Below are 27,682 nucleotides of genomic sequence, written 5' to 3' on the forward strand. Positions count from 1 at the left end.
AAAATATAAAATAAATAATATTATTTTCATTGTCTACAAAATAAACGACAATTTATTAATTAATAAAAGTGAATTAATTTATTAATTTATCAATTTTATTAATATTATTTGGACGATGGATATTCGTAACTTATTTACTTTCTTTCTCTCCATTATACCGTTGTATTCGTAATAAATAATAAAAATAATGGGCAAAAGAAACGAATCTGTTATATCGCTGTTTAACTATAGTCATGATCGTGCGATGACCCAGTTAACTGCTTAAGTACACAACTTCTGCACAATATTGATTGCTTTTATCAAACATCCAATTTGTAGATATCAGACACTTATAAATAATATTAATTCTCCTTGTTAAATCCCAGTAATGGCAAATCTATTTTTCTTAAAATATTATACGTTTAATAAATATCATACTTGACGGTATAATATGTTAATACCCATCGTCCATACATTTAACATACTATATATGTACTTGATGTAATACACTATAACGATACATAACGACATATAATTGTACCCTCGAATATTTTATATGTATTACAATATTATTCACATCACTGAAACTACTTTCAAGTCTTCAAAAAAATTTCAGAAAATAACAAGAAACGTTATCAAGAAATTTGGAGTGGCAAGAAAAGGGAATTGTTTAAGGTCTATAGTTAGTACTGCAATTTGGTATTTTTATAAATTGGGATACCTTGCATATATGCAACGAAATTACAAGTTCACAGAGACCTAATTATTTGGAGATCCCTAGATTCATGTATAACCACGAAACAAAGAGATTGTAAGAGGTAAGAGAGCATAAATCCCAAATCCGAAACATAACGAAGTCACGTTCGTATTGCGAACTCAATCCGTGTAGCCAACCTTGGCAGAATACTTATTCGAATTATTACTGTCTTGTCCATTCGAAACAACCTACCCTGCACATTGCTTCTTTAGTTTATTTTTAATTAAAAATTTAATTTTAATTTTCAGTTCGGAATTTTCAAAAACTCGAAGACTTTGAAAATTGTAAAAGCTGAGAATCTGAAAATTGTAAAACCTGAGAATCTGAAAATTGTAAAACCTGAGAATTTGCAAATTGTAAAATTTGAGAATTTGAAAATTGTAAAACCTAAAATCTAAAAATTGTAAAACCTGAGAATTTGAAAACTGTAAAATCTGAAAATTTGAAAATTGTAAGACCTGAGAATTTGCAAATATAAAACCTGAGAATCTGAAAATTATAAAACTTAAGAATTTGCAAATTGTAAAACCTGAGAATTTGAAAATTGTAAAACTTGAGAATCTAAAAATTGTAAAGTCTGAGAATCTAAAAATTGTAAAATCTGAGAATCTAAAAATTGTAAAATCTGAGAATTAAAAAATTGCAAAACCTAAGAATTTGAAAATTGTAAGATCTAAGAATTTGCAAATTGTAAAACTTGAAAATCTAAAAACTGTAAAACCTGAGAATCTGAAAATTGTGAAACCTGAGAATCTAAAAATTGCAAAACCTGAGAATTAGAAAAATAACAAAAGAAAGAAAAATTGAAGGTTTACTTCGTTTAAGAAAATAATTAAAAATAGATTTAAACAACAAATAAGTTACTTTCATATATACTTTCGATTCATACAATTTTAATCATGCTTTATAAGTAATCCAACGATGCTGATATCTCTGTCAATATGAGACATTCAAATTTCTTGTTTTAAGTTTGACAATTAACGAAATTCAAGCAAGGTTCAAAATTTATGGAACTCACGCTTTCGATAATGGCGATAATAATAATCCCATCGATAATTCATCAATTCAATGGAAATTCAACGGAACTGTACAATCAATCGCATAAACCATTTATACCTCACCCATTTCTCCACCGAAGTTAACCTGACAATCTGAAACTTACGTAACCCCATCGAGACCTAACCTCATCGACGTCTGAAGTTAATCTCGCATCGAAAGAGGTGCAATAATACGCGGTTCTATCCGTGCAAACATTAAAGGCGCTATCAGCAACTTCACACGTCACGCGTTACAATCCAATAAGCTTCGATAAATCACCACGACGGCGCTGTTCGCCCTTAACGACGCTCCCACAGTGGACATAGAGACGTTCAGGAAAGGAGAAGTGAAAATCTATACTCGATTATTTATAATCTTGCTAATTTTAATCAAGTGATTCATGATTCGACTGAAATGGAAGGTAGATCTCACAAACGATCCTCGATTTTCGAGGCGTGGAAAGAGGATGAGACTTTCACTGAATTGTATACGAGACTGTCCTCGATGTGAGGTTAGGTAAACGTTGAATGATGACGCTAATCAAGAGGTTAGGCTCGTTCGAGATTTCTTGTGACATTCAAGTATCTCTTAGTTTGAAAAACTCGTGTATCTTGTTACGAATTTAGGGTTAACGCTTTTTCTTCTTTGTTGTGACTATATTTTTGTAAATTGCGAATTTCCAAATTTCCAAATACCGAACTTCGACTTCCCCAATTTCTAAATCTTCAAATTCCGAATTTTTAATTTTCTAATATCGAAATTCCGAATTTTTAAATTTTCTAATACCGAAATTTAAATTTTTAACTTCCTATTTTCGAATTTGGAATTTAGAACGTTTAACTTCGAATTGAACCAATCGCATAAGCTGTACTAATATTGAAATTTCATTCTTACAATGCCTAAACATTTTTGTATATTCCATCAGAATGTTTCAAAGTATATTTAAAAATATTCCAAAGTTACAATATCGTTTTATATCCTTTATAAATAGTTTCGTATAATCTATGCATAACCCACGGGGCTCGTATAGCAGTAGATTCAAGTAACATGCAACGTATCTCCAACGTTGTACACGAATCTACCATACTCCATCCCAAGGAACCGAAATTTCCACACGAAGTTCCTTTTTAACTTCTTTTACAAAAATGACCGACTTAAAAACCCTCGTTATTCTCATTGAATTTATACCTGTAGCTCAAGGTAATTCCAATCCGGTATTATTCTGAAAATTTCCTTTGAACGTGACCTATTCTCGCAAGGAAAAAACGAAACACTGGCTCGTCTTAAACCATTAGAGACCATGTTCAATGTTAGTCTGTCGTAAAGGTTCGTTCTTTGTCTACAATAAGTCCTCAGTCTCCTTTGTCTGAGTATAAGTCTCCAGTCTGTAACGACGAACAAATGGTTAAATTTCAGTCGGCTAAAGACCCAGGCAAATTTAGAACAAACCATTTTCCACAAACAAACACACCAGTATTCTAAAACATTTTCAACGCTCTCCTTGACACATTAATAAATTAACCCTTTGCACTCGTTAATTTTTTGGCTAGAGAAAAGTAGAAATTCAAAGATTCTCTACTAAAAAATTGACGATACTTTTTTGAGCAATAATTAAAAAATTGTATAATAGTAGAATTGTAGAATTATTTGACTTCGATACCTCGCATACTGTTACATTACGTTAAATTTGATATATTAATTAATATCGATCTTCCAAATTTCATGAAATGCACCCCCAAATATCTACGTTAAAATTAAATAGCCAAAAATCAGTACCATGATCAATAATTTTTCCAATAAACTTCTCCAATAATTAATATAATTGTATTGCAATATTGACTGAGAAATAGTAATTTTTTTCAGTGCATGATATCAAAATTGCAATACTAATATATGTATAAAGGTCGAATTACTATGATGAGAAGACTATGAATAAGAAGATTCTAAATTTTAATTTTATACCAAATTTAGAAGAAAGGATAATCTGGTAAGCGCCCTCTGTGGAAAATGAAGAAATATTCTTCACTTTTCGAAATATTTTTCTTGTCAAAAATGGCCGCAATGGAAACGAAAGAAAGATGGTGGGTAACGGTTTAAAGGACATGATTCAATTCTCGAGGATGTCCATCTGATGAAACGTCGAGGAAGGAAAAATCGAGGAAAAATTCGATTGCGAGTTAAGAATACGGTGGCGTCGAAGTTCGCTTGCATCGCTTTACCATGAAATTACGGGGAAATTGCTCCGTTACGCTCGACTCGATGACTGCTCAAACAACGTTTTGTGCCCAATCTTTTTCTCCTAGTTTGAGCTTTAACCGACGCTGTTCGCCGTCGCACGCCGTTACCAGGCCGGAATTAAATCTCTTTATTAGAGGGAAATATTAGTTTGATTTATGGAGAAAAGGAGCTGAGCATCGCGAAACGTGCTACGCCACTGCGGGGATATAATTTTTCGAGAAACGAGAGAAACCAATTTTCTTTCGTTCCACTGTGTTGTAGATCTCTTATCGAACGAGGAACAGAGTATTTTATCATTTTTGCAAGCAATAACTAACACCTATTTCATAGCAGCGAATCTACCTTATCTTTGTCCACGAACAAAGAAAATCACTAGATGGGCCGCCATAGGGTAAAGTGATTAACCCCATATTCTGAATTTTCTGAAATTTGTCTGCCAAAATAGACTAATCGACAGTGATACAATGACAAACAACGTGAAACGAAATAATATTTACAGGAAGGAAATATACAATAATTTTCGATATACAGGGTGTCCGCCAAGTTAAACTTCGTCGCCATTTTTAAGACATTTCTGGTAATGCAATCAAAAAAGGTTAGAGACAAAATTCCTTTAGAATTTGATAGACTACATGTGCCATATTATTAAATTTCAAGAAAATGTTTTTTAAGAGAAAAGGTTGAGGTTACCATAACTTTTTTAAATGACACTATATGTTTCCGATGTTATGGGATTATTGCTGACGTCGAGACGAATTTGACGGTGTATTATACTATGACCATAAAACCTAGCCCTAACCCTTACCTTACGATTCAAGTTCCGATGGCGCGTGCCATAATCGAACAGCGAAGTCACACGGTCGAGCCACATCGTCCAAACGCGGAGAAAAATAACACGCAACTGACACGTTTCGACCTGTCTCGACAGGAAAACATTGATGAAAATTAACGGCCATGCGTCGAATTGCAACCGAACGCGGCGAAGAATAACACGGAACTGAGACAGGAAAACATGGCCGGAAATTAGCCACGAGGCGAACCCGTCATGTTTACGTTGGATCCTGTATAATCCACAAACCACGTTTCTCACTCGTGATACTCATGTTTGGCCCGATTTCCTTACCACGAGTCTCGCACGATATTTTAGGCGAAGGGATTAATATCTATATTGTTTAAAAATGGTACTTTTTAACACATAAATCTCTCTTTTATCGAAGAAACAGTCTGTCTGGGTTCCCTGAGAATTTTAAATGACTTTAAGTTCATTTGTACTTTCGTTTGTATCCATTTTCTCAAGTAGAACGATTCTGGAATTTGAATACGCGCGCTTTGCGCGCTTTCAAGATGGCCGCTTCGCCACTGCGCAGACAATGGCGATGCGAGATCGCGTACGGTGTTACGATCTTTCTTTGCATATTTCCTAATATATGTTCTATATTCAGAAAAATATGAAATACGAAATATGAATATATATTCATGCTTTGAATATATTATTCATTCACATAACCTACCGCCAACGTATGCTTCAGCAATTGTAATATTTTTAAAAGAACAGTATTATAGCAGACGAGAAAAAATTTAATATATTGCGATTTTTAAATAACATTTTGAACAAGAATTTTCTTTTAACGAGGAATATTATTAAAAAGATGAAAATTATTTTAAATTAAACAGAATAATTTTGATGTTTCTTCGAACGTATTATATCGAGTGTATTTCATAAAGCTAGTTACTACTTTTCTGTGGAAACTTGAGTAAAAAATAATAATATTAAATTGCTCGGTATTTTTCATTCTCATTTTCAATTCAAAATTGAAAAATTAAATAAAATATGTTCGATAAATTTTGTATTAGAACTATATATACTTAAAGTAAGTATAACTTCGAATATTCGATTTATAGGTTATGTTCGATATTCGAAGACATAATAAAAGGATTTCCACTAAACTTTCAAATGGGATACAAACTGTAGTTAGAACTTAATAGTGATCAAGCAGGATTTAGACACCTTTCATGGCTTCTTGGGTATTCAGTTACCACCACGAATTTTCGATCAAGCGTTAATTTTACGAATATAAATTCACTGAAACAACGTAAATACAAATTTATGTTACGAAAAACAAATTTTGAAAATACAGGTCTATGTTGCATAACTATAACATGCATCGTACTTTATAAGATAAAATATTGTTGCATCTTTGCAGGAAAAATGTATGAGTGCACAACTGAAACAGTGTTTCTCAACCTCTTAAATCTCACGTATCCCCCGGGAATATGCATATAATAGACGTACCACCCGCTGTGTAGATAGTCGAAACTATAGTTGTAGTATAACCATAGTAACTATCATGTACAATACTTTTATTCAAACAAAATAGAACAAATTTGTAATTATATTGTAATATCGAGTATTTTTAAATGAAAATTATCAAACTGATTTTTAAAATGTTAAAAATGGCGAAATTAATTTTTGTGATGTTAAAATATAAAGATAGTAAAATTAATTTCCAAAATGTTAAAATATCATGTCTATTACTAGTTTAGGGTGAAAATTTTGCTCATTGCATCATTTTACGTGTGCTCGAGGGTTTGTTCGAATTTAAGAATTCAGTATGTGAACGGAGAAAAATGCTGTCAGCACAACTGTACACCACGCGTTCGCTTTTTGGCAAAGATGGCCGCCGCGAAAGGGTTAATTATGTTACTCGGTAAAATGACGTTAGAAAGGCTAGGTAAACCTCTTAGTTAACAGAAAATATTAAAATTGGATTTGACTAACAGGCTTTAGGCTCACTGAACACACTTTGCACGACGCGGTATTTGTAAATTTCGTATTATACGAACTAGCATATTTGATTCCACACTGGGTTTGCTATGACCGTAAAACTCGTCGAAATTCGAAGCAAAAATTAAAAAAAATAATAACTCATCACACTGAACGAAATTATTTTACAATATTTAATTAATATTACTGCTAAATTAAATGGTAGAATATCTAATAAATTCGTGTCCATTAAATAAATTAAAAATTAAAAGAACATATTTAGAATTATGATAAAATAAAATTAATTCGCACAAATCCCACTTTCAAAGAAAGGCGAGATTTGAAAGACAAATTGTTCGAATTTAAAATAATTAAAAAATAAAAATATGTAAAATAATTAAAATGGCCGACTGAAAATTATTTCATTTAAAATTAGGCTAGAAAATGGAAAGCAAGATTCGAGATACAGAGTTCTGGAATTTTATTTGAAGAAAGTGGGGAAAGATTTTCGACCGGAAGTCTCGCGAGAGAATACGTTTATCGCCTGGAAAGGTAAATCTCTGCCTTAACGATTACAGCTACGCTAACGTGAAACAATGCAACGCCCTCACCGAGTCCGATAAGAGGCTCAAATGCTCATCGTCGCGTTCCTTAAGAACTTCTGGAAGATTAACGCGCGATCTAGTTTGCGAAACGCGTTATAGCGCAACAAACAACGAGAGGTATACCAACCACTTCACGTTCACGTTGAAGAGTGCGCCGTTGCTCCGATAAAAACTTGAATTCCCTTTTACAAATATTTGCCTTCTCGCGAAACGCGAATCTCTAGCAGGGAATTCTGTAACTTCTCTTCAGAGCGTTCCCTCAGGCGTGAGTTATGTGTGTCTCGACTTTCTCTGAATGGATAGTACACATTTTCTTTAGGTATACTTCAGTGGTCCCTGCACGAAGATTCGTTTAATCACCCTTGTATAAACATATTGCAATATTGTTTGAACGATATTTATTATTTAGCACTTTTCATTATTTTGTTATGGTTCGTGGACATTAAGTATTATATTTTATAATAATTTCTCTTGTTTTGTAAATATTACATAGTCTTCTTGCCAATTGCTTTTGCGAAATATTCGTAATTTATTTAATATCTTCTTGGCAAGAGCAACTAGTTCCTACAAATTTGCAAAGTTTTATCTTTTCACGAGTAAAAATACGTGTCAAGGATATCGTGCGAGTAATATGACACAGGTAGAAAGAAGAAGATGCCAAGATTATATAAACCAAATTAGAAAATAATCCAACTACGTATACGATATTTATATTACATTCGTCGGAGATGTGGACCGTGGTGGCGCTAGTGAGTTAATGAGAAATCGCCGTAAGGCTGCTTCAAAACACTTTTACTCGTTAAATATCTTTCTTTAAATGGTTTTTTAAATAAAAAACATCGATTTTTTAAAATAACTAATACAGTTTGCGTCAATTCTAAATAATTCCCTCTGTCAAAAATTTTTATAATTCTCTCAGATATCATATAGCATACGTCGCAGATAAAATTGCGAAGTTTGGCTAGGTGGGAGATATACGAATCACTGCGACAACATAAACGGAAAGTCACCAAAAATCGGAACGGTAAAAAACGTGTTAACTTCAGTGACGTACTCAATGGCGTCAATAGACTCGTCATGCCTTCCGATATCTTCAGATGGCCCGACTCGAACGTGTTTATTGGGTGCTCGTATCGCGATGCAAGAAAGAAGCCTCGATATTTACGTCGATATCGGAACAAGCAATTCGAGGCACCGATATTCGATTTTGACAAGAAAATTGAGAACGAGAAACTGGAATTGAAATCTGAAGTCGATCTCAAATAACTTTGTTTTCTTTTTAATCTATTTTTATCTAACATTTGTTGATTAAACCGTGAGTAAACCAAAATTTTTTCAAAGAACAATCAATAAAATACAATTCAAAAGAAGCTCTTAGACGGTGTTACAATATTAAATATAATTTTAAGAATATTTCTGATTTAATAATGACTTTAGTTAAAAATTCATGAAAAATATTGTACAAAAATTCGAAATAACACAATATTTTAATTTTCATTTTAATCACTATATTCTCAAAAAATGTTTGACACCTAAAAATCTTTTCCCAAAAAATAATTAATAATCGACAAACATAATTAATAATTAATGGGTTCTTTTTGGTAACGAAGTTTTGGAAGAGAGTTATAATAATAATAGATAAAAATTCAAAAGTTAATCATCTACGAAAGAAATGGAGATTAAAACTGTAATAATGATTACACTTCCCAAAAAATTTTCGAAAAAATCTATCACCATTGGCCAAACGTGGATCAAAAGCTTGGAGCAAAAAGTTCGCACAGTAACTTTGAAAAAAGTCTGTCTAATTTCCCACTGTCATTGTTCACCAAACTTTCCCATTCCCGACGTCATTTCAGCTGTAACTGCAAGACCGAATTCACGATTAATCAGGAGCTCGGCCAGCTGCCTACAGGAACCATTTAAAATGGTCAACCTCGCCAATTCTTAATCTCCCTGATAGCCATCGCCATTTTCCGACCTATTCTCTACCCTTGACATCGATCTGAGTCCGGGACTTGATCGACGATTAACCATAAACAATATCTAAATGTCCGATCTCGTCGATTCTTAGCTACCTAGATACCATCGAAGTTGGATCCTTAATCTCTACCCGACTTTAGGATCACCTCAACTATGATTCAGCTAGAGATAATTCCTCTCACGTGATCTCTTTTAAAATAGAACTTATACTCTCGTATACGCTAATCTACAATACTAATTCATTCGAGAAATTTGTTACTATAATATTTAACCCTTTGCGGATGAGTCCTAGACATGTGAGGAATTCATATTTGCGTTCGGTGAAAACAAGTGCTAGGGCCCAGGGACTCATAAGTGTGTCCTTATCCACGTAAACGCGTTGCTATGGCCGAGAAACACATATGAGCCGTTTACTGCGCAAAAGCAAAACAGGCTAAGCACTTAACGTGTTACACGCGATTTTTGTTCACAGCGACGCTGGCAATAAGAACATGAAACAGTCCACTACTTGGGACGTGCGGTCCTAGGGTCGCAGCAGAATCGATTAACTTCACTTTTTGGAAAATCTTAAATATAAAAAGTTATGACTGTACCGAGTGCTTTGACACTCAAATTCAAGATTTTTCAAAAGTGGAGTTAATCGATTTGTGCAATGAAAGGCTCATATATAGACCGCTGTTGCGGCCCTAGGACCGCACGTCCCAAGTTAAGTAGTGGACTGTTTTATGTCCTTATTGCCAGTGTCGCTGTGAACGAAAATCGCGTTTAACGCGTTAAATGCCTAACCCATTTTGCTTGTCGGTCCGTTCGGGCCCAAACTCGGCCGTCGAGTGGGCCCCGCCGGTGGCGTGCAAAGTGCTCATAAAACTCGGAGATACCGTGGCAATTGTTATAACAGGAATTCCCAAACGTTAGGTCCAAAGATGGCGAAGAATTTAACACCAAAAGTTAGCACCTTTTGATCCTAGTCTGGGCCGGGGGACCTAGTTTGGTCCCTGAGGACCGGCCGGGCCCGAACGAAGAGTCTAGCGTCGGTTCCTAGGGACCGGTGTGACACTTAACGCGTTAAGTGGTGGACTGTTTTATGTCATTGCCAGCGTCCCTATGAACGAAAATCGTATTTAAGTAGAAATGAGCGCTGGTAGTTTTGAATGACTATCGCGACATTTTGAACGACTATCGGTCCCAAGGTACGGTTTACTCAAAACTGCTCCATCCACCAAGAGTTAATTATCTCATGAAATAATATATCACTGCTACAATAAGACCAGTAGATCACAGCACAACAAGACCAATAAGACAATAATACAAGACCTGTTGATCGAGTATGTTTGAACAAGGTCCTGAAATCTAGGATGCTACATCTTTTGGTCACCCTGTGAAGTTATAAGACATCGATCGTTTTTAAAGGAAAGGCACTCTTCATTCACTCTACCAGCTGGAACATCCACAATAAGGACGTCTTCCAAGTAGCCGAATGGATCCAGTCCATTTGGACTACGTTCAAGGGAGAAACGCTGCGGACCAATTGAATGAACGTCCAGTGACTGACCCAACGAGTGAATGAGCAGAGAGGATTAAAGAGCGGGACACACGATTCGGTGCACGTTTGAAAAACAGCTCGATGAAAATATTGGGAATAGAGAAATATCAAAAAAACGGTTTTCATCCATTTTCATCCTGTGTTGGTATACAGCGAGCAAATAATGGCCCCGCGAGATATCCATAAGCAAATTTAATACCAGCAATAATAGTGAACGAGTTTGGCGGTATTTGACGATGTATGGCAACGTGAAGTATCTGGAAGAAAAATTCGTGTTTTCAATGGTAGGGGACGAAAAATGGCACCACGAGGTACCATTAGCAAATTCGATACTTTCATTGATGGTAAGGGAAAATGGCACCATGAAGTGCTTGCAAATAAATTTGGTAGTTCTAATATCGCTGAAAGAAAAATGGCACCACATGGTACCATTAACAAATTTAGTAGTTTGAGTTCATTAGAGAATGAAAAATAGCATAACGAGGTACCATTAATGAATTCAATAGTGTCAACAAGAATGGACGAAAAATGGCACTACGAGATATTCAAAGACAAATTTGGCAATTTCAATGACAGTGGGCACGAAAATGACGCATAAGCATATTCATTGGCTTTGATGTTAATGAACTGAAAATGATACTATGAGACACTTATAAGCAAATTTTGTAAGTTAGTTCAATGACAGTGGACGAAAAATGGCACCATGAAGTATCCATGAAAAATTTAGTAGCTTTAATGGAAATAGATGAAAAATGACATCACGAAGTATCCATAAGCAAATTTGGTAGTTTTAATGCCAATGAACGAAAAATGGCACCATTAGATACCCATAAAAATTTTATTTATAGCGTACCACGAATTAATTATACGAACTGCAAACAATGAAATTGTTTCATAAGCATTAAGAAAGATATTACAATTTCATTTATGTATCATGTTATACGAAAGAATTTAGTAGGAAGACAAGCATTGTAGGTACAGTATGATTTTTGTTTTGAAAATATAGGAATATTTTATATACAATAGGAGATATGAAAAAATCATTGCGAAATGCTTGATACAAAAGGAGAAATTGTATGGTGTAAATATCTTTCTGCGCGTGTATTCTATTCAGCGAATATTTCGTTGAATGGTATCCCAGCGTTTTTAGTTAAAAGAAACACAATTTATATAAAATGCTATCTACAAAGCGTTTAAAAATTTATCACATTATTGTCTGAAAATAAAATATTCTGAATGATACGTATCGTAAATAGCAAAATAAATGATATTATAAAAATTCAATTCTAATACATAAAATTATATTTTATTATCCTTATTATATTGATATTTGATATCACGATACTGTATAAGAAAATAAAAATCTTTTCTAGTTCTTTAGAGATAGCGTTACGTATGCGTATATGTGAATGGACATTATTCTTTTTAGTATGCATGGTGTTTCGGAATCACGGAAGTTCATCGAAACATGTTAAAACTTTTAAATCTTGAATTTTAACGAAGTCCGGGTTATGACACATTCTTCGTCATTTTAATAGGAGAAGATATACGCTGTCTCTTTTTAACGCGGGGCGACATTTTTCATGAGTTAGCATGCAGGTGACAACGACACGCTTGGCCTGACTAATAAGAAGACAAGGATACTCGATAAAATAAGGAGAACGGAACGAAAGTAAAATACAAGAATCGTTCCATTTCCCTATTTTAATTCAAATCAAATATAATCAAAGAAAAAACCAAACCATTTGATCTTGAAGGAGTTCATTCCCGAGGTACAACAGAATCACTCGTTCCTTAACGAAAGCTATCACCTCGCCAGGTAGAAAAATCGTATCCACCCGAAAACACAAAAATTGCAACGTTTAAACCGTCTTCCTCGAAACAAAAATCGGTCACTAAAATTTAACCTCGATCCCATTCAAGATATGCTCCCCTATCGTAACCATTTCCCCATTACTAAGTATATAAGCAACTGTTCTTCGGTACCAGTAATCCTTCTTCACTGAACACGGAAAAATCAATCGTATAAAATTAACGTTCTAACTGCTACGAGTACTACTATCAATTATAACGAACATATAAATTATTACGAATCGAGGATGCGAAAGAGAAGCCTCGTACCGTGTCCGTTTCACTGGTTTTCCATTTGGTAACCGACTTTGCAACTCGGCTCGACCCGACACGGTCGAGAGCTCGAACGCGACTGAACCAAGTCCTTGCATTTTCCTATCCCTTCCGCCGCTGCGTCGCGCGGCGACACTGGCGCCGGGGCAAGGAGTGGGGAGGGCCGAGGACCGTCCAGTCGTGCAAGCCCCGTCACCCGGAAATGACGGACAAAGAAGCGTGGAAGAAACGAAGGGAATAATGGCCCCCTTCTGTGTCTTTGTTTAAACAATCGTCGATGGCGTTTGATTATAGATAATGCGACTCGATCTCGATAAAAACGTTCTTTTCTTCTCTCTCAACGGAATATAGCTGTAAATTTTTTCCTACTAAAATTAGAATACTTCTAAATCGATTGCGTTTTTCGAGTCGTTAACTGGTCTTTAATTTACACGTGTATATAGAGCGTTCCATGGAAGGTTTCCACGCACCTGGAACACGTAAATTGCTTTTGTTTCAGTTTATACAGGGTGTACCAGAAATTCTCGAAACTTCGGAATATCAATTTCTTTTGTTTTTATTTGTCAGGTTGTTCTACAAGTTTTCACGTAAAGTGATGTTGAATAACTTTTACTTTAGTTATACAGGGTGACCTAGAAATTATCTACCACTTTAATAGGTTAACTGACTTAATTCATAGTATATAAGGTGTCCTATAAATTGTCATAGAAAGTTAACAAGCATTCCCTATAAATAAAAATAAAAGTGAAATGTTTTATGAAATTTTACAAATTCATAAATACGCTATTTAAAAATTTTTATAAAAATTACAGAACGTGGAGAAAATAATAGAAATACTCCGAAGTTAATATAAAGAATAAATGATGTTTGCTGATGATTGTCATTCTGATTTACTGAATCAAGGGTTTATTTGTTGAATAAATTCTACAGTAAATAGACGTTGCTATTTTTGATTGTTATCACTATTGACTACAGACATATATGCTAGCATATATACAATCATCTCTCTATCAACATAACCGAACCAACAACCATAAATAACGAGTGTGTATATTATACACATATAAAAATAGTGTAAAACAAATTTAATATTAATATCTCACGATTAATAAACAAGAAATAAATCATTTAAAAATATGTTTCCAACATCCACAGTATTCCTGACCCCTTTGCATTTAACATGTTTACCTAGTAATGCATAATGGTAGAATCAAAAGACTGGGTTTTGCATCAGAGTCAAAATGTAACATTAACATTGCAAAATAGGAAAAATATTTTTGGACCATTAACATGTTGCGCTGGCTACATTTGCGTCATTCGTTTGTTGCTGACTAGCAGTATCCTATTATGTTGTAGTTACTAAAAATATTATTCGTCTATTTATATATCACCTATTTTGGAAGCTAATAAATAATTATTTCTATGAAATTTTCTGATATAATAAATAATCTTCTTCTTTATTTCAATATACAGAGTGGTACACATAAAATGTTACCAACAGTTCAAATGAAATGATAAATTAATTTCCTGTTTTTTAAATAAATCATTATACCTAGTACTTGTATGCTACACATAACAATTTATACTTCTAATTAATTAAATATTCTAATTAATTAAACTATTTAATTTATATGAACAAAAATTTAGTAAAATGTATTTAAAACAAAACGTAAGCAGTTGAAAATTTTTAAAAATTTTAAGAATGTAAAGAGAATCGATTTTGTTTCACTGATGCTTGAAGTAGCATGATTTATGGACTCGACGAATATTTTCTAGAAAAATTGTTCGTTTCGAGGGGAAACGAAGGCGTGGTAAGTATGCAAGGTCACATTTCTCAAAATTTCTTATTATATTTTTGAAACCGTTTAATTTCGGAAATGTGACGACAGGACACCAATCGTTTACAATAGAATGACCTTCGTACGACCACTGATAGGAATAGTTATTTCGAATCAGGTGTTTCATCCCTCATATCAACGTGTCTAAAGCTTCACCTAACGAAAATTAATTAAGCACACCTAAAACGAAATAAACAAAATATGTGGGAAATAATTCAATAATAATAGTAAAATATTAGGAAATAATTTAATAAAGAAATATGAAAATTTTTCAGAGACCATAGAGAAATACAACAGTCTGGTTAGAATTACTGAGTATTTGGGTTAAATCAAGATTGACTTTGAACAATTCTTAGATCAGGTTTAGTGCTGACTCTGAAACATGAAATGGGTCAGGGTTCGGATCAGAAAATACTCAGACAGGATTAAATTCGATTCTCGTTAAGTTTCGTTCAATGAATGAGACTCGAGAATGAAATTGCGTAAGCGTGATAAATAACCCGACATGGAAACTAGAGTACTAGATGAACCTGACTCAAATTTAACTGATATTCTCACTTCAGTTATATCTTTTAGTACACTATAGATACACTAATTAATACCTAGCTAAAAATATATACCTGTCCTTTTATTTTATATACCAAATCCAATTATTAACATATTCATTCAAACAAAGTAAACCAAATTTAAAAATAAAAAAAAAAAAACTTGGTAGCCATTTTATAGTAATTAATAAATTTAAGTCAGTGGATACACTAAAATAGATACACTATTTAAATAATATCTAGCTAAAAAGAATAACCTGCCCTTTTATTTTATATTTCAAATCCAATTATTAATATATTCATTCAAACAAAGAAAACCAAATTAAAAAATAAAAAAGAAAAAATTGGAAGCCATTTTATAGCAATTAATAAATTTAAGTCAGTGGACAGAGAAATTTCAGAAATAATAATTCTTTTATCAAATTATTTATATCAACTTCTGATTAAACATAACCTCAATGCACACTGAGATAACAAGTTTATTATTTTCTTTTCCAAAAAACCAATAAATCCAATTCATAACACCTTTTCTTGTAATTGTCATAAAAATACGAAAATACCAAGTCTAATTTGTCAAACCGAACGAGCCCAAATACCCAATTATCACACTATCCACTTTCCTAAACGTAGTCCTCCATTCTCGTCCACCTCATGCAAGCAACGCTTGATCCACGTATTCAGCACCTAATCCGCCGTATTGTGGCCCCTGCATCGAAGAAAATATTCGCGCGAGAAAGACACAGGGTAGACGTAGAACGGAAGCCAGGTATTGGGCGTGGTGCGAGACCCTGCTTCCATATAGAAACAGCGCGAGTCTATAGACACGCCGGTGGGCGTGAACTTGGAGATAAGATAAAACCAACGGATTAGGTCAGGATTGAATCTAAACAAAATCTGGGTCACGCTTGGATCAAGTTATAAAACGAGGTCTGGGTTAGATCTGGGTTAGCAGGGTTAGCGATCCAGAGGCTCGGGATAAGGGTAGAACGGTTGCGACGCTTATGTAAGGATTAGTCTCGATTAGGCGGGAGTAAAGGGCGCGGAAACGAGCGAAGGATATTGCGATTCGGAACGAAAGAATCCGAAGAAGTGTCGCGACGTGGTGGGGGGAAAAGTGGTGGGGAGGACCGCGATGCACGCCCCTTTCACTCTGCGTCCTTTTCAATCGTTCGGGAGGATTTCTTTGGGCAGGAAATTTCCTTTAAGTGGTACAATCCGGACTGTGACAGATAGGGCAAATTTATGGACGGTGATATTGAATTTGCGAGCCACTTATCTAGCATTGTCAAGACGGTCCGTTGGTGCTCTTGATACACAATAGGTATTCGAGCAAAACTTCCTGCGATTGGGGTTTATTAGCCCGACAATGGTTTTCTGCACTACAAGTGCAATTTAGATGTACATAATATGTGCACAGGTAATGAATCTGTTTAGACGTTTAAGATCAACAGGAGAGTGACTCCCGCACTCGCCGCTAGATGGATCCTCGCGCAAACACCTTTCTTCGTTTAACTACCTCTCTCGTATAAGTACCGTTTCCGACCTTAATACTATCGTGGTATCTAAAATGTCTGCTATTCAAGCGAGTTCGTTGGTCTTTATTTATACATTGTATCTATCATCCTCTCTCCCTTTCACCTGTGTATCAAATGTCTTTCTCTAATACATTATATACAGCACAACAAGGTTATGTTTAACACCGCCTGAAATGCTTTTAGAAATCTTTGAAATTTTTCTGTATTACCCAAGAAGAAGAGGATGATATAAATAGAGAAACATGCGTAATATTCAATTATCTACTATGTTGGTACTTAATTACGTAGAGTTTTCAACTGCGTTGTACGTTTCAAATTCGTAAAAATAGCCCACAAACCTAACCTTATTATTATCTCTAACGAATACTAACCTCTTCGGCACGAGTGTCGATAATAGCCGAGATCTGTCGAATGTGCATCTCTACGAACGTAGACAATAATTGGAAAAGCATAATAATTAATACACAGTTTACATTTGTGTTTCGTTGAGGTTAGTATTTGCTATCAGTATAATAAAATCGAAAAGGAAAAACAATCGATAGTTAAATACCATAAATTCTACACAGAAGTTCTTTATCATCAAACACTTCCGCGAGCAAATACAAATTTCGCGCCAAATATAATAACCCACGTCCGTAACGCGAGCGAAGCCGAGAGAGAGGTTAGGTCTTCGGAGGCGCTTCGATCCGCTTCAATCCGGCGCAATTATACCGAAGCAACGATCACGTTCGAAGGGAATTACGACACGGACTATTATCGTTGTTTCAGCCTACGGAATTACTGCTCACCCCGTACGCCATACGTCGTTCCCTTTGCTTCAGACGAGGCCCGAGATTGAGGGAGGACGGGAGACACGCTTTGGCGTTCCGGCGGACTAGGGATGACGAACAAATATCTACGACACACGACAAAGCTACGTAGAATGCGTTATTGCAACGACAAACGGGACCGACTGCCGAAGCAACGAGGCACGATGGGTAAATATGAAGATAGGGGGCGCGACAGGGACAAAAGATCTCTGAAGCGTCGGGGCGGCAACTGCAACTGATTGAAACTCCCCTGACTATCTTGTCTCCTTGGTGTATAGTCACCCTCAGTCAGTTCTTTCTCGCCCTGGCTGTTGGCGTTTGGCCCATTTTTCCCCGATAATTGCCGAATTTACACGTCAATTCATTGGCCCCGTTGCTCTTGCATCGGACTGGCTGATTTATTTCCAAATACGATTTAGGTTAGGTTGTTTTGTGTAATCGCTGATTTATTCTGCCGTTTTCGCCGATGCTCCATGTTTTATTTGCCATATTAATTTCACGGGTCGTGACGACACGATCGAATGGAAAATTAATTGTTTGCCTTATCTTCAGATAATATTATCCTACATTTCAACCATGTAACGTGAATTTTAACGTGACCATTTTAATTCCATTCCCGATCTAAATTCAAGCTGTACCTTCAGATAATATTATCCTGCATTTCAACCATGTAACGTGAATTTTAACGTGACCATTTTAATTCCATTCCCGATCTAAATTCAAATAGAATCTAATAACAACATTATTACGAAAATTTCTGATAAAAAGTTCCAGATATTAATACAATTTCAGAGAACACCATTGGATACACCGATTTTTCCCATAAAAAGATCGAATTTGGAAAAAAGAAATATAAATGCGATTAATCCTCTTTCACCTAATACATAAATTTTAAGAAACACCAAAGACTATATAACATAGTACCATTTTGTTACAACCATGTTTCACATAAAAATATCAAACTCCATAAAAAAAAAAATATATGTAAATGCAATTAATCCTCTTCTATAGGAATAAATATATACCAAATATAGCGTATTTTATAATGCTATAATAATTTGTTCAGAATGCATTAATCCCAACGAACATCAGCAAGCATACACGCCGTCATGACTTCCATGGAAAAGACGAAAATTCTCATGTGAGCTACTTTCTCGGGGATAATGGAATAATCGCAGGCCTCAAAATAGGCAGCAGAAACGACGTTTAGATCTATTTGCATTTGCACCGGGGAAGCTCGTAGGAATAAACGTCGCAGCGACGACGAACGACATGGAAACGACGAAATAATGGCGGCCCTTCGATGTCGGGCATAATAATCAGCACGGTCGGGCGGATCTTCCTAGCCAGCGATTTACATGCACTCTCTGACCCGGCATTCCCGGCCATTGTGTACAATTTGCGTAAAGGCGAACAGTTTTATCGGCAATTAAATCCAAGTGAACACGCTGACAATTCTTTTCTGAGATCTCTGAACTCCGCCAATTAAGGGGATACTTCTCATAATTCGGCATCAAAAAATCAATTTTTTTTTCTTTACATTTTCTCAAAGTAGATGCTTTCGAAAATGTCTGTGTAAAAGGATTTGTTCGAATTCGTAAAATTAGCGAAGTTATGGGGGTTTAAAGTGCGACGTACAGGCATTGTGCAATGGGTAACGAAAACTTCAAACGCGTTTTTCTCGAAACCGTGTTTTTTGAAATGGCTGACGGGATATCTCGCGTTTTAGTTGACCGATCGACTCGAAATTTGGAGGAGACCTTCGCCGAATGTATCTTCATCGCGTGCATCACGGATTTCAAAATCCAATGTTTTTTTCTATTTTTGTTTACCACCCAAAGGACGAAAAACGTGAGGAAAATCGATATTTGAATTTCAAAATGCCGCCATTTTTTTAATTTTCGAAATTTCGCTGTTTCGACGGTTCATGTTATAGCCGTATTTATACTAATTAAGATGCTTTATAGTTTTTTCATTTCGGATAACCGGATGGTCCGGAATCGTGTCAGCCATTCAAGCCCGTTTTTAAAAACACGATTCACACTAAGACTATATAATTTCCACAATTTTCAATAATTTCATTCAAAAAAAATTGGAAATACTCTTCAAGTATAAATAAATGTTTGTGCGAAAACTGCATTCCAAAATGTATCATGGTCTCCTTAGAAAAAAATCCCAAAGAATTACAAGAATACCATCTTAACCATCGCGACATAATCAGACATTTTATTGCGTTTTAACGCTTCTATCACAGTTTATGCAATTCGTAGCAATTCTATAATTTAAATTATCAACAAGTTTAACGACTCGTAGTAAAAATCAACGAGATTTGATGCCTATGAGTCCGATCTAGCGCGTTTAACTCGAAGAGGCAGATCCGCGCCGGAAATTATAGGTTAGGTTCGATGAAGTGGAATTCAGATTGGTTCGGGCTTTCACTTCTTCAGTCTCGATTGTTAAATACAAATCGCGCGTAATATTTAAACATCCATGCATCGACTTGTAGCGACGAGGGCCTTATCTGAACAGTTTCTAGAGAAATCGGAAGGTGAGAGGTTAACGCGTTGGCTGACACGAAGGGCAATAGCGAATCGCGATACTAGAGCGTTGAGGTTAGGAATGCAGCTGTGTTAGTAGAACTTGAAATATCTTTAATGTCAGGATGAAAAATGCGTAGGAAGAAGCTGCAATGGGAAATAATAATAACGAGGATAAACAATTTCAGATTTTTCCACGATATATGCTTGGAATGCATGCATACAGCGTAACAGAAATTTGAATATTTTTAATATCCCTTGCGAATTATTTTCTGGAATAAAAGCTTCGAGGCTTGTTATTATTTCGATCAAATTTTCACAATAACTAATAAAAATATCGGAAGATCGGAAAAATTCTTCCCAGACCAGGAGTATAATGTAGAACATAGAGGGTGCATCTCTGATGGCATCCGAGACCACGAAGCTTGTCACTTAATTCTCTAATGTCAAATAAAAACACGAACCTCGAGTTATATATAATTAAACGATTAAACCCACCTAATTTTGCTTCTTAATTATTAAAAATAGACATTCCATTGTTATTAAAATTAACACGAATTGAACGCCGGTCTGTTATTAGCGATCAGAAATCGCCTTGCTAATTTCTCGGGCATAAAATGATCTCTTATATTTTATGTTCCTCACGTATCAATTTACGCTATAATTTGCGCTATACATTATTCATAGTATGATTTATATGTGCACTACATATATTTACACTAGCCTATAATTTATCGTTTATACGACATTATGATCGTTTTCCAAGTGCCACGTAACTGCACGAGTGATCACGTCAGAAGATGCAATCAGGTGTGGGAAAATTCTGTGCAACTTGGTATTAAACCTCGAAACAAAATTGATAGACGTTCCTCCGGATAAGTACGTATCCAGCACGTACGGGAGATGGGTAAAATTAAAAGCAATTTATTACCCGAAACGTGCGTGCATATTAAAAAGAGCGTAGATAAGCAACAATGAAACACGCGAGGAAATATGTTTATTGATTGCGGCAGGCTTGAATTTATTATGAAAGAGCATAACAACACCGTCTCGCGTTACGTTGCCGCACGTTACGGAAATCGTAATGGCGAGGAATTATCGGGTAATCCCCGCGATCAATTTCACTAAAACCGACTCCATTCTGTTCCAAAAATCGCTAGATATAATGGTAATATTTTAGTTGAATTTTTGTTTTAATGTTAGACGAATTAGACGTTCCAAAAATCACTAGAGTCCCTAGTAATATTTTAGTTGAATTTTAGTGTTAATACTAGAATTGCTAGTAATTAATTTTTCACACTACCAACCCTTTCTAGTTTTACGAATGTCGTATTATCCTGGATAGATTTTGGTTTTACCACTAAAACTGCCAATGAAGAATTTACTAGAAACATAACCTAGTTAAAAATGATAATTAAAAACTTTTTACATAATACATTCTTCAGTTCATTTGAATAATTTAAATATTATTAAAGATGTAAGGTCACTATAGTATTGTATTATCTCGGTTAAAATTTAGTTTTAGTACTAGAACTAAAGCTAGGGATATATTTAGTTACTCTTACTACCAACCCCTCTAGTTCCAAATATCAATCATATTTTCTATATCTATTTTAAATGATTTAAATAATTTAACTGTGTATTAATAAAATCGTTTAATCAATAGGATATTATACTGCATTTTATGTATTATACATGGATACAACAATTATGCACGTATCTGAATATTTTACAGATTAATAAACACATTTTATAAAATGGTATTTCCATTTCTTTTTACGCCATTTTACTGCCCCGTGATATAAACTGCATTTTATTCGACTAAAATGAGTAGTGTGAATTCGCCTTTACTACACATTTATTCGTGCAAAGATCTAAGATAATTCTAAAGTGGGTAATAACGATTCTTTCTGTGCACTTTTATGGCAAATTGCTCTCAAACGATTTAAATGTTAATTATCATGTACAGTACATAAAAAACGAAACATGAACGAAACAATCTTTCAGAACGAAATGGAGTACCCTTACGGTAATTTAAATCTGAATTCGCAATTACATAAAATGAACGACAAATAAGAAATTTTTTAAAATAATTGCTTCTGTAAAGGATTCTTTTAAAACAATAATAAATCTTAAGTAATTCATATCACAGAGAAATTTGAATAATAAAAATTCTTCGATGCGAGATAAATCTATTGCACTTGATAGGTGATACTGAGATTAAATGAAAGCGCAATCGACTAGCAATTAAATCACCATACCCTGTTAAGTACCTTATAATTAGTTCCACAGAGATCTGCCAAGGAACTCCGATGAAAGCTGATTAATCACAGTTTTCAATTATTCCTGCGAGAGATATCAAGAACCTTTTATTACCTATCAGATATAAAACCCATTAAAGACTTTATATCGATACATTTTTATACCCAACCAGCACGCCATTTCATAATCCTCTGCGGGGCTGCATACATTATACAAAAATCTATATAACAAACCAGACTCGAAATACCAAGAAAATTATTCATATACAAATAAATAGACGAATAAAAATAAAATCCTATACTATTTTACTCCATAGACGAAAATAAATATTAATATCACAAATATTACAAGCTTCCATTTTTATTTAACGATAAAATCTCTACAAAGTCCTTCTAAAGTTCAAACGCATCTGCAACTAACGGTACCGCCGATGAGTGACTCATCGTCGATGGCTAGTCGCCCCTCTAGAGACTCGATGCCCGCGGTCTAAGCAGACCAGCTATTAGAAACTATTCCAAACACCTCCAATGGGTTTTGCATCTCTGTGGCTTTGCAATGCGATACACGTATCGAACTCGATATAAGTATCGCGAGTGAAAAGCGAGAGGGTCCGCATAATTCGTAAGGTCGCAACACGTTCACGCTCGGAAGGGTCCGCAGAGCTCGGAGAAAATTGGGAAACGCATATAGCGGGTATACCGAGTGCGGAACGCGACGGAGCAGTCGCGTGGTGGGGAGAGAGACGCGATGAAGCGGGAGAGTGGTGGGGAGAGCAACGCGGCGGAGCAAGCACGTGGTGGGGAAAGGGACGATGTGGTGCGAGTGGTGTCAGGGCGAGGGACACGGGGCGGAAAGAGAGGTGGGGAGTGCGATGGAGTGGGGAGGGCGGCAATGCGACGGTAGTTGCGCCGCGGATGCCGCGTGTCGGATCAGCTGTGAACTGGCAACCCGAGTCAGCTGACTGGCCGCGGCCCCTCCGCTGCGACAATCGATATTCCGCTCTGTCCCCGCGGCTCCGACCATGGCTACGTGTTCCTCCTTTCAAGATACACACCCTCCCCCTCGTTTTCTGTGAATCCTCTCGCCAATCGAGTGCCCACCCACGGTGGCCAAGAAATTTCACGCGTGAGAATTCCTTAACCGTTCCAAAAGGAAACGTGTTAAGTAATTCCGGTTATGAGAAGTGTGTTTATATGGGTCAGGTGGGGACATCTGTGGGGTCGGATATGAACTGTAATTCGGACGTAAGGTATGGGTTATGTTTGAGAAAGTGATCGAAGACGATGTTATGTCATGGAAGATAATGGCTCGTCGAGACAGTGCAGTGATGGAGGGGGGCATAAGAGGGTGACGGAACTTTAGTGTTGTGACAATACTGTGGACGAAATTGTGATACCAAGTTCAATGGGAACTTGTAAATCCGAATCGATGAAGTCCAATAACCAAGTTTCCCTTTGTATGTATGTATCGTTGAATACAAAGATGGCATAAGTCGTATATATTTTGTTTCAAATCAAATCAAATCAAATCAAAATTATTATCATTTCTATCAAATTTTTTACTTAGAGCACTTTCGTAATTACCAATATTTATAGAGTTGCTCCTTAAATAGCATTCGATTACCTAATCTTATTTAACCTAACTTTAAAAATCACTCGAAAAGACAGAATCATTCTCATCGCTACTAACCCTCACCGGTATGTACCAATACTCAGCCCGCGAGCCCGTCCTAATAACATTTCCCCTCTCCTTTGACCGTCAGAATGACAGACCTTCCCGTTTAAAGCGCGGCAGACGCGAAACCTCGTTTTTACCCGACCCTTGCCCTTCTGGAACTGCAGGCAAGGGCGGAAAGTAGACCATGACCTTGACTCGCCCCCGTCCTTCCGGCTTACCCACTCCGTGCTGGTTTAGCTGGAAGATGCGGTAACGATGTATTCTGCGGAGTGCGAGGAAACACGGCGGGAACGAAGCGTGAAAAAGCCTCTCGAGTGCCGCCCCGTCACGGGTAGACTCGTTACCGATCGAGCCGCGCGGACCATTACGAGAACCTTCCAACTCGCCTCGAGTGATCGGAAACGACCGACCGACATTTTCATGCGTGGGTAACCGGTTCTCTATCCGCTTCTGCGACGGGAAACGCGGGTGAATGGGTAATTTCGATTACTTGTAACGAGGGGCTATGAAAAGTGGAACAAGGGAATATTTTTTTTTTAGATTTATTAATTTAGTTAGAAAATATGGTGGCGAGTTATTGAGATATTACGGGGATAACGGCACGTTTTAAATGCTTAGATTTCATTACTATTCTTGGATGTTGGACACCTAGGTTTGGAAATTTGAGATCCTGGATTTTGTAGTCTTAATTAGGGGAATTTTTTTTCTTGACAGTTTATAAACGATAAAAAGAATAAAAAATAAAATTGACGGTTAAAAAGTTAACAAAATTTTTAATTAAGGTCAAACTTTTTCTACATTATTTTAAAATTAACATACGCTAATTTCTTCTCTGTGCCCCTTAAATACAGAGGGAAGCTATTTGCAGCTAAAAATTATATTAATCATGGGGATATATTTTCTTGACAGTTAATAAACGACAATAAAAGATAAACTTTTATGCCATTTCTATTTCTGGATGTTAGATACCTAGGTTATAAATTTTAGACTCTGGATTTTAAAATATTAATTAGGGGATATTTTCCCTTAACAATTAATACGCGACAATACAAAATAACAAAAGATAAAATTGACGGTTAAAAGGTTAACGAATTTTTTAATTAAAGTCCAACCTTTTTCACATTCTTCTAAAACTAACATACCCTAATTTCTTCCTTGTGTCCCTTAAATACAGAGAGAAGCTGTTTCTAGCTAAAAATTAGTATCCCCTTTTCCTTTTTCACAAAAAATAATGAAAATTTTTCAACTTCCAAAGTATTCTCATATTTCGCTTACGAAAAGGATGAGATAGTGGAATAGGTAAGAACCGAGAATTTAACAAAGAATCCTTTTGCAACAAATAACTTTGCTTTCTTTGAAACAGTTCTAATTTAATAAATTACATACCGGGTAAGATAAATGATAAAGTGCTTTCTGAAAGAAAGTTGCTCATATAGAAGACTGGTTTAGTAAACTTTCCATTGTGCCAGTTTTATCTTACTTTGGTTAAAAATAATTAGTCAGAAAGTTCTGAGATTTCTTCGCGTAGTACCCTGACGTAGAAAAATGGAAATTCCTTTAGGAAAAATATGTAAAAAAGAAAAGGCAAACAGGTAAAACCCTTTCAAGCTTGCTTCTTAAAAAGAGTTGTCAGCTCTGTTAATTGGAAAGAAAGATCTTCTAGTAAATATTTGATCCCAGTTTTTCCACAATTTTCCAATTTCCTTGCAGTTTAAATACCTTGAAAAAATACGACTCGAGCGGCAGCTTGTTTTTTAAATAAACTGTCGCGGACAGATCCGCTGGTGCACTTTAATTACCAACTTTATACGCGGCCCTGCAAGGAAGGTACATATCCGAAAGCGAAAGAACGAAATGAGATTCGATATCACGTCAAGCAACATTGGAAAAGTTAAATTAAACATTCCCCCAATCAAGACAAAAACTCCAACTCTGTGTTTCCGCATTTTTATTACCATTTTGTACTTCCTTTTCCCTCATACACACACGTCCACACCGAAATAATTAAACATTTAATAGCTGAGAGCTTCCTCGAGATATGCAATAAATTTCTCTAAACATTTACCGTGGCTGTTGAGAGTTTTCGATTAACAGGAACTTTTATTATGGAGTTGACATTCTCAAATTTATACACTCATAGATCAACAGTGCGATAATATAATAAATATATCACAATAATTACAATAATATAATTATATATAATTGTTGATAATAATTTGAAATAATAAAATAATTACCCTTTTATTGTTTTAATACGTGATTATCACAGAGTTCACGAATGCATTAAGAATATATATGCATCTACTATAAAAGTCTCCTTTTTATTGATAAAAATTTGGCAAATTATTTTTCGATACTTAAATTTTCCATTGGTAAAAATATAATTATTTTTTAGTATCTGGCAATTTTTTTAATGAAATAAATAACAGGAAAATATGAAATATGAAATAGGTGTTTTTCACAGTATGTTAAGCTTCATATATATAGGGAGTCCTAAAATTCACGCAAGATTTGAATTTCGCGCCATTTGTGAACTAAATTCAATTATGAAGAATTAATATAAAACACTTTAAGTTTTTAAAATGACACAGAATTTTTATTTCTTATTTCACATAAATTCCTAATTTAATATCACCAATTTTGAAAATAAAATTTCTTCTTTCCTCGCAACTGAATTAGAATTCAATTAAAGGGGATTAACATAAAACAACTTAATTCTTTAAAGGCGGAATTTTTTAATTTCGTTTCTCACAAATCCCCAATTTAAATTAAAAAAAAGGAAACAATATTTCAAAGTTTCCTCTTTTCCTGCAATTAAACCAAAATCTGATTACGGAGAGTTAATGTAGTTTGTCAAGCAAAGTTTTACCACACCTAATCCTGCTCGTACAACGCTTCTTATCGGTTAACACTTTGTAGAATGATCAATATCGCTATCTTCTGTTTATCGTTGAATAAACGGCCACGACGGCGCAAGGGACACCATATGGCGATCGTTTTCCAATTTTCGAAACTTTGCGAACCACTTCAATTACCCTAGTCTGCTGCTTCGTTTAGATGCAATCACTCGGTCCCCGGATGTAGCTCCACAAGATGTTCCCATAACGAGATCAAGTTATACCGATAATAAAATTTCTGAAAACCTATCAAGGCCTTCGATCAATTTCCAAAGTCATTTCGGAAAAGAATTAGTAAATACGCTACGCTCCTACAGATTCCGTCTTTACCATCCCCCTTAATTCATTTTCGACCGATTTTTATTTTCAAACTAGTCTAAACGACCTAACTTCCTCGAAGACGGGTTACTGGAAAGTGGAACGATCCGTCGACGTGTCACCAGGGACTGTTTATCTTGAATAAAGTGTGGCATTGAAATCGTCGAGGGAAACGAGTTACCAACCTTCCACGGTTTAATTAATCTCAACGTCGATAAGGAAAAAGCAAGTAATGG

The 27,682-nt window shown here is 35.4% G+C and overlaps 1 protein-coding gene across 3 annotated transcripts in view; it reads right to left on the reverse strand.

The window, feature by feature from the left end:
* The window catches only part of Mob2 (MOB kinase activator 2), a 114,445-nt gene that overhangs the window by 39,558 nt on the left and 47,205 nt on the right, over window positions 1-27,682 (reverse strand). The window contains exon 1 of one of the 3 annotated variants that reach the window (XM_017901106.1): window positions 13,026-13,073. The exons of the other annotated variants lie outside the window; for them this stretch is intronic. The gene's annotated coding sequence lies outside the window, so the exon portion shown is untranslated. Of the gene's footprint in view, window positions 1-13,025; window positions 13,074-27,682 lie in introns of those variants that run through there. 3 annotated transcript variants of the gene reach the window in all.

Source organism: Eufriesea mexicana, unplaced genomic scaffold (genome assembly GCF_001483705.2).
Source record: "Eufriesea mexicana isolate 0111107269 unplaced genomic scaffold, ASM148370v2 scaffold1490, whole genome shotgun sequence".
Classification (NCBI taxonomy): domain Eukaryota; kingdom Metazoa; phylum Arthropoda; class Insecta; order Hymenoptera; family Apidae; genus Eufriesea; species Eufriesea mexicana.